Source organism: Puma concolor, chromosome B2 (genome assembly GCF_028749965.1).
Source record: "Puma concolor isolate L17-30 chromosome B2, mPumCon1.1.hap2, whole genome shotgun sequence".
NCBI lineage: Eukaryota > Metazoa > Chordata > Mammalia > Carnivora > Felidae > Puma > Puma concolor.
Window position 1 is genome coordinate 40,531,819 of NC_141671.1, and position 8,322 is coordinate 40,540,140.

An 8,322-nucleotide genomic window follows, 5' to 3' on the forward strand; every position below is an offset into this window, starting at 1 on the left:
GCTAAGCAAAATTAGTCAGAGAAAGATAAATATCATACTACTCTCTTAAATGAGGACTTTAAGATACAAAGTGTATGAACATAAGGAAAGGGAAGCAAAAATAATATAAAAGCAGGGAGGAGGACAAAACATAAGAGACTCATATATGGAGAACACACAGAGGGTTGCTGCAGGGGTTGTGGGAGGGGGGATGGGCAAATGGGTAAGGGGCATTAAGGAATCTACTCCTGAAATCATTGTTGCACAATATGCTAACTAATTTGGATGTAAATTAGGAAATTAATTAATTAATTAAAAAAAAGAAATTTATTTCTTGCTCATATAATAGTCCTGGATGAATGTTCTTCCATGGGACCCAAGATCCTTCCACACTGTGGCTCAACCATGCTGCCACAGGATCCCTCTGACCGTTTTTTATGCCCTGGTTCCTTTTGGCTATCTGGTGAAGCCTGCTGACCCCTTCTCAGAATATTTTCAAATACACAAAACAAAACCGATACTAGTAGAAAGCAAACCAATTATATTGGACATATTGGACATAGAGCTAACAACACATAAAGAGACAACCTGATATAGTAATTAATACATGTGTTCCTGTATTAATTCAATAGCTAACAAGACAATACATTTAAGTGAACTAAAGTTACATTTATTCTTTAAAGACATCAGTGTGAAGACTGACGACAATGGTGGCCTATGTACCTCTCAACATCAAGGAAAATTAGGAATTCTTTTATTTTTTTAATAATTTTTCTTTGGCGGGGGTGGTGGGGTGCTCCTGGATGGCTCAGTCAGTTAAATGTCTGACTTCAGCTCAGGTCATGATCTCACAGTTCATGAATTTGAGCCCCACATCCAGCTCTCCACTGTCAGTGCAGAACCCACTTCGGATCCTCTGTCTCCCTCTCTCTCTACCCCTCCCCTGCTCTTTCTCTCTATGTCTCTCTCAAAACATAAACATTTTAAAAATACTTTTTTATTTTATATACGTATATTTTTAATTTGGGAGAGAGAGAGAGTACACACATGAGCAAGGAGACAGGCAGAGGGAGGGAAAGAGAGAGAGAGAGAGAGAGAGAGAATCCCAAGCAAGCTCCACACTCAGCACAGAGCTCAACATGGGGCTCGGTCCCCCAACCATGAGATCATGACCTAAGCCGAAATCAAGAGTCAGCCACTCAACCGACTGAGGCACACAGGTGCCCCTAAAATTCTTATTTTAATTGCCCCATTTTGCAAACCTGTGACAACAGTGAAAAACACTTACTTACCTCTACATATTAACTAACCAACAACTGCAGGCAGGGATTACTGGAAAGCAGCATAGATATCTGACTCACCAATATGAGACCATGTGACTTCTCCATTTGGTGGCTGAACACCCCCCCTGCTCAGTGTCGGCCAGTTGTGTTGTTGCATGACTGTCTGTCAACAGGAAGACTGCAATTATGTGCGATCTAGTGTCAGGTCTAATAACTGCTGTAATTCCCGAGCAGTGATGAATGTAATGATATTTTGAGATATCTGCAACAACTGTAATGTGATATGAAAATATCTGTGATTTCTACTGGTGACAAAGTCACAGGTACTACTAATACCACTGTGTTTTGTGGTTGTTTCATAACAGAAAGAAACGCCAAATCTCAGTTCAAAGTTAGGGAAAATGAAGATATACTTTTCCCATCCAAGTTTATAGAATCCCCTGAACTTCAGGTCCCTGGACCCCAGGTTAGGATGCTTGCTCTAGAACCTTCTTTCATATCTGCAGCCAGCCCATAGAAAAACATGCATAGAAGACCACACAGGGAAAGTCTTGACATGCCAGGCATGAAATTGACACACACAATGTCCATTCACATTACATTGGAGAGAATTTAGCATATGGTTGCACCTCCCAACAAGGAAGACTGGAAAATACAACCTTAACTCTGTGCTTACAAAGAGCGAGAACAGATTTGTGTGCCTAGCTGGCAATCCCTTCCACAGGCAGCAGCAATGTGACCTTCCTGCCACTCACAGAATACAGTCCTCTTCCAAGGGAGTCAAAGCAAGGCCCCATCCCTCTTCTTCGCTCTGCTCTATATCCAGGTCCTCTAGGTGATGTGCAGTCTTTTTCTGTCAAGTCTGATGAAATTTCTCCTGGTTCAAAGACTTAGGAGTTGGGTCATACCCTCCAACCCTGCACACATCCAACATATAGAGTAATTGCAATGAAAACTGGGAAACACAGGCTGTCCCCGATCCATAACAATGATGGAACCCTGCTGGGATCCCCGGACTTGGCAGTGGAGGCTACTTCATGGGAGTCTGGATCTTCTCTCTTGGAGGAACTGTCCATTGTATTCCACAGCCCCTGCTCTGCCCTCCAGGAAATTCTCCCCTGTCCATCATCTCCTGGGGCCACACCTGACATGGTTGATGGGAAGATTCCCCCATTTTGGGCGTGCCAGTGCTTTCACTGCCCACTTGTTGCTCATGGAAGCTTGGGGATCCAAGTGTTGTATTTTTTTTTTAGGTCATATTTGTGGTTTCCTTGGGAATTTAATTTCTTCCTTCAAGTAGATTTCTGATCTATTGATTTCCCACTGGTTACATGTGCTAGTAACCACATTCAAAGTTTCCTAACCATGATTCTTAAGTCTGTTTGGTTGGTTTTTGCTGCTTTGGTGCCTTGCCAAACTTTCTCAAATTAATATCAGCTACTGTAAAGCCATCTGTAGCAAGAGGCTTATTAGAAAGACAATGGCCTTAACCTGATCTTGACACAGGGATGACTAACCTCTGTTTAACTGAGATGACTTCACTGTCTTGTTACTTTATTTGGTCTTATCACCTCCTCTGTGGGGTCCAGATGCTGTTTCTTCAACCCTTAATCCCTGCTTGCAAACAGACCAGTGTTTCCCTGATGACTACCTGTTAAGGGAGGTACTTACCAACAACAAGCCCTATCTGCCTTTTTCCCACCTCTTCCACCCTAAGTATTGTCTCAGTAGAATATTAAATTATCTCCAGTATCAGTTTTACCAAACGCTTTTGTGCCAGCATAATGGGCATCCCCAGTTCGCATCCTGTTACATCTGTTTCCTCACCACCTACCCCTAGCCAATGCCACTTGTTTCAGTTTCTATGATGGCACCACCCCACTCCTAGAATCAATTTCTGTGCTAGTTTAGAGTAGGCCACCCTGCATAACAAACAGACCCCCAAATTTCACTGGCTTAAGCAAGAAGTATTTATTATTAGCTCACCACACCATTCTTGTGTGGCTTGTTCAGGGGAGGACAGATCTCCATGTGGTGATTCAGGAACTGACACTCTTTTCATCTCCTGGCTCTGCCAACCCCTAGGATTCCATTTTCATTGTCTGCACCCATCTTTCTAGAGGAGACTTTGAAGGCACCAGGTCTGCAATGTTAATTTCCATTTAAGACAACTTAATCTCATGGCCAAGCTTCATTGCAAAGGAGGCTGGGAAACATAATCGAACTGTGGGCCCAAGATTTTGGTGGACAGCTTAGCAGTTTCTGCCACGGTTATTTTCTACCTAGACTTGTATATCCAGGCAATTTATCAATGACGTATATGGATGGTAAAAAGACACTTTCAGACACACAAAACCTCAAAAAACTAAGTCTTTCAATGATCCTTTCACAAAAAGCTACTAGAAGTTATGTTCCACCAAAAAGACCAATTAAACCAAAAAAGAAGACAACACAGGATCCAGAAAACAGGGAACAACAAGTGTATAGATTTACAAAAGCTTTCAGACCATATTAGAGCAGAAGTTTGGAGGGCTTCAGGAGAGCTCTCTCCAAGAAAAAAAAAAAGGAAAGCGAAGCTGATAAATTATATGACGGTGTGACAGAGTGGAAAATTTCCATGAGGTACATTGTGGAGAGAAAGTTGTTGAGGAAGGAGGAGAATTCAGTCAGGATAGCAAAGGAAACTAATTCCTAAAATGAAATCATGGCTAAATTTAACAAAAACAAGTTTTACAATAGGAGAGATTCAATCACAAAACGCTATTTAGCTCAGCAGCGAGCAATCTTGACATAAAATCATAAAATTGAAAGCAATGATGGTAGACTTAACCAAAAATTAAAATGTAATCAGGAGGGTTTGGAGAAGAGGGTGTGAGCTAAACTCCTTTAAGATACATAATAGTCATGAAGTTATTAACATGAAGTTCTTCTATGGTAACAATCCCAAAGTCTAAATGGCACAATATAACGGAAGTTTATGTCGTATTCACATTACATGTCTCCAGCGGGTGGCCAGGGGCTCTGTTCCATATGGTCACTCAGGGACTCAGTTGGAAACCCTATTGACTTGTAGCTACACCATCTGGAACATAAGTCACCCCATTTACCTCACACCCCTCTATCCAAAGAGGCTTCTCCTTGTGAAGAAGAATGCAACTCACTCTGGCTTTTATTTATTAGTAAAACTCCATTGGTTCAAAGCTTTTCAACTTGTCCTGACAATTTCCTCAACTTTCTTTTTGAAAACTTCAATCAAGTTAGGGTTCTGACTGATGAGTTTCTATTTCCCCCTTTGGTCCTTCTTTTGTGTGCTTATCACCTCTGGGAATGTCCTGGTAACACCAGAGCCTTCTGGAAGACTGGTTATGTCAGTCCTTTGGATGTCTCCTCCGCCCCGTGCTCCACGTAATGGCCGGAGAAAGCATCAATGAAATACATTCGATCATGGCGTCCTTAATAACTCCCTCTTGTCTTCTTAACAAAATATTCTAGGCCCTTTCCAATCTGATCCCCATCCTTTTTTCTTTTTCTTTTTTATTGTATATATATATTTTTTTACTTTTTTTATGTTTTTTTGAGAGACAGAGACACAGTGTGAGTGGAGGAGGGGCAGAGAGAGAGGGAGACACAGAATCCAAAGCAGGCTCCAGGCTCCCATCCGTCAGCACAGAGCCCGACGCAGGGCTCAAACCCTTGACCCGTGAGATCATGACCTGAACTGAAGTCAGCCACTTAACCAACTGAGGCACCCAGGCACCCCTGACCCCATCCTCTTTTCCACCCTCATCTTTCCCTGCCCGCTGGCTTCCCATGTTCCAGCCTCTTCCCTCTACTTACTCTTCCCAGAACCGGCCAGGAACCTTGGGTTTCCATCTTGGCTCCCGCTCAGCTCCCTTCCTGGAATGCCTTTCCCCCCCACTGGGTGCATCCCACTCAGATTAGGAAGCCTTCCCAGATTCCTGGCAGCAGCAGAGGAAAGGAAAGATGCCCATTAGGTTAAACGGGTGTTGTGAGTTCAACACCCACTTAGGGACTCCAACATTGGGAAAAGTCACTCAATTCTCAGAGCCCTGGGTTCTCAGCTGAGATATTAGTGTTGCCCTGGATTATCTTTTACATCTCCTTCAGGTCGAATTCTAGCCACCTCCCTTCCCCAGCCATGAAAAGTACCCTGGAGTTGTAAGGTAGTGTTTAAGAGCACACATTCTAGAGCTAGTGCCAAACAGCCTGGGTTCAAATGCCACCCTACCACTTACTAGCTGTGTGACCTTGAGCAAGTTCCTAAACCTGGGAACCTTCATTGTCTCACTATTTAATGGGGGATAGTAATAGTTATTGTCTCAGGATTGTTTTAAGGATTAAGTGATATATGCATTACACATATGCACATGGTGGGATCCTTATGAAGCCTTCTATAACCACTCTAATAAGACTTTAATTATTATCATCGACTGAGCAGCTTGAGCAATAGGGCCCCATCTGCTTTCTCCCTAAATCCCCAATGCCTAAGTTTTGCCCAACACTTTTTCCCCAACGAAAGGAGAGAAGTATCATAAATTGTGCTTGTATTGTTTGAGTCAGGTTTCAGGAACTTCCCTAGCCTCCTTGAACCGTCTTCCCTTTCAGACAACCATCCCACCAAATCAAATCATGTCTGGCCCTTCATGCAGCATTTGGAAGACTTGAGGGGCCAGATGAGGGGGTTGTAGCTGGCGGGATCCGAGCTCGTTTTAAGCTTACATAAGGCAGTCCCTATCTCTGAGACCTCTAAAGACAAAACTGTCTGTGAATTTAAGAGAGCGAAGAAAACACATCCCCAGAGAGCTGGAAGTGGTTGAACATGTAGCACGCCCAGGGTCTCCCAGGAGGTCACCCCTCTTTGGAGGAGACCCAGGTGGCACTAGCCCTCCCTGAAATGTACAAAAGGCAGGTGACTTCTTCACTGCAGGTCACTACCCGGAGATGAGGGCCCCTGGGAAAGGAGAGGTGGGGAGGAGAACCCTGCCCTCCCAGTGGACAGTCTCAAAAGCACTGGGGGGCCAGGCAGGCAGAGGCAGTAAAAGCTGGAGCTGCTAAGGGCTGTAAAAGTCCAGGTCAGAATCCAAGAGAATGAGTGTCGAGGGCAAAGAGCTGGGGAACAGGTCAGAGGGGACCCAGGAAAGCAGCGGGAGGGGACAGCTCTCAGGAAAAGCTGGGGGGGGGGGCGAGCTTTGGTAATCCAAACCAAGATGGGTACCTCCACACACGGTATCTATCGCAGGTTATTTAATAAAGAGCTAACAAAGTGACTGCAATTTCAGTGCTAATGTACCAATGTCTCACAGTTCTGCGTCTTAACCTCATTGCTGGGGCTCCGGAGGCCCCCTCCCGCCCCCGCCTCCCCAGCCCGATGTCCCCCTGCAGCCACTGGGGCGGAGCATCTCATTTAGCTAGAATGTCATCCATTTATCAAAGGACAGGATTAGCCCCCCTCCTCCACATTCGGAAGGCAGAGCCTTGCTCTTTCTAATTTCAACTTGGCAACAGCTTAGGTTATTAACCTACTGAAATATCCTCCAGGGTCTCCCTCTCACACCATGCTGCTTCCCCCCATGTTTTCCCAGCATTCACTCTCTGATTCCCTTTTTCTCTGGGGCTGCGGAACTAAAGTTTTTCCATCTCTGGCTCTTTATATGTGGATAAAAGACCTCCCTCTCCTTACTCCTGCCTTGCCGGATGGGCACACAGGGGCATTCATGGTGAGTGGAAGGGCTGAGAGGATGCTCCCTAGGATATAGGGGGACACAGGGGTACCACTTTTGTTGAGACACGGGGAGGCAAGGAGGGAAGTGGGGGGATCTCTGAACCAGAAGTCAGGAGACCTGGGTCCAGGACCTAATTCTGCCACTCACTCAACCTTTGACATTGGGCAAGCCAACTCTCCTCTCTCAGCCTCAGTTTCCCTATGTCTGAACTGAGAGGAAAGGATATGAACCAAGCACTCAGGAAACTCCAAAAGTCAGATGGGTTACCCAAACGAGTGGATTGGCCTATATGTAAGACAATGAGGTGTGATAGGCAAATTGGAGGGTACATGTCCAAGTGGAAGGCATTCACATTTTAAAAATCAAGATTTCACCACCCAAAATATATCTGCTGGAAAAATTAGGCCCTAACTTTCCAAATTAGCCTTTGGAAAGTCCTTTGAGATCCCTTCCCACTGTAACATTCCACCGTATAATCTTCTAAATCAGCAGGGGCCATCTTAAAAGTGTGCTAAGTAGCCTGGGTGGCTCAATCGTTTAAGCGTCCAACTCTTGGTTTCAGCTCCGGTCATGATCTCACAGTTCATGAGTTCAAGCCCCATGTCGGGCTCCATCCTGAAAGGGCAGAGCTTGCTAAGATTCTCTTTCTCCCACTCTCAATCTCTCTGCTCCTCCTCTGCTTGTGCTCTCTTTCGCAAAAAATAAATAAAAATGAAATTTTTTTCAGAGAGCAAGTTTTCTAGTATACCACCACTGTTGGCCATGGATCCATCTCCTTCTCTCTCTCTCTCTCTCTCTCTCTCTCTCTCTCTGGCACGTGGCTAACTTGGGCTTCCTGACAGCATGGGAGTCTCAAGGGAGTTAGGCTTTTTACAGGATGACTGGCTTCCAGAGAGCAAGCATTCCAAAAGATCTAATCAGAAGCTTCTTCTGACCTAGCCTCAGAAGTCCCAGAATATCATTGCTCTCAATTTCGATTGGTTATGCAAATCACCAAGACCAATCCAGATCCAAGGAGAGAGATTAGAGTCCACCTTTCAATAGGAGGAGGAACAAAGAGTATGGGGCCATCTTTAATCTACCACAGCAGAGTCAGGGAGAAGCAGTGCAGCAGAAGGCTACTAGACCATTCACCAGAAGATTCGAGTCTACCCCCTGCCTCTACTTCATACTACATGGGTGCCTTCTGGCAGGTCATTTCATTTATTTGAAACTCCTTTTCTTCAGATACTAAACAGGAAAGAAAGATGAAGGGAAGGGAAGGGAAGGGAAGGGAAGGGAAGGGAAGGGAAGGGAAGGGAAGGGAAGGGAAGGGA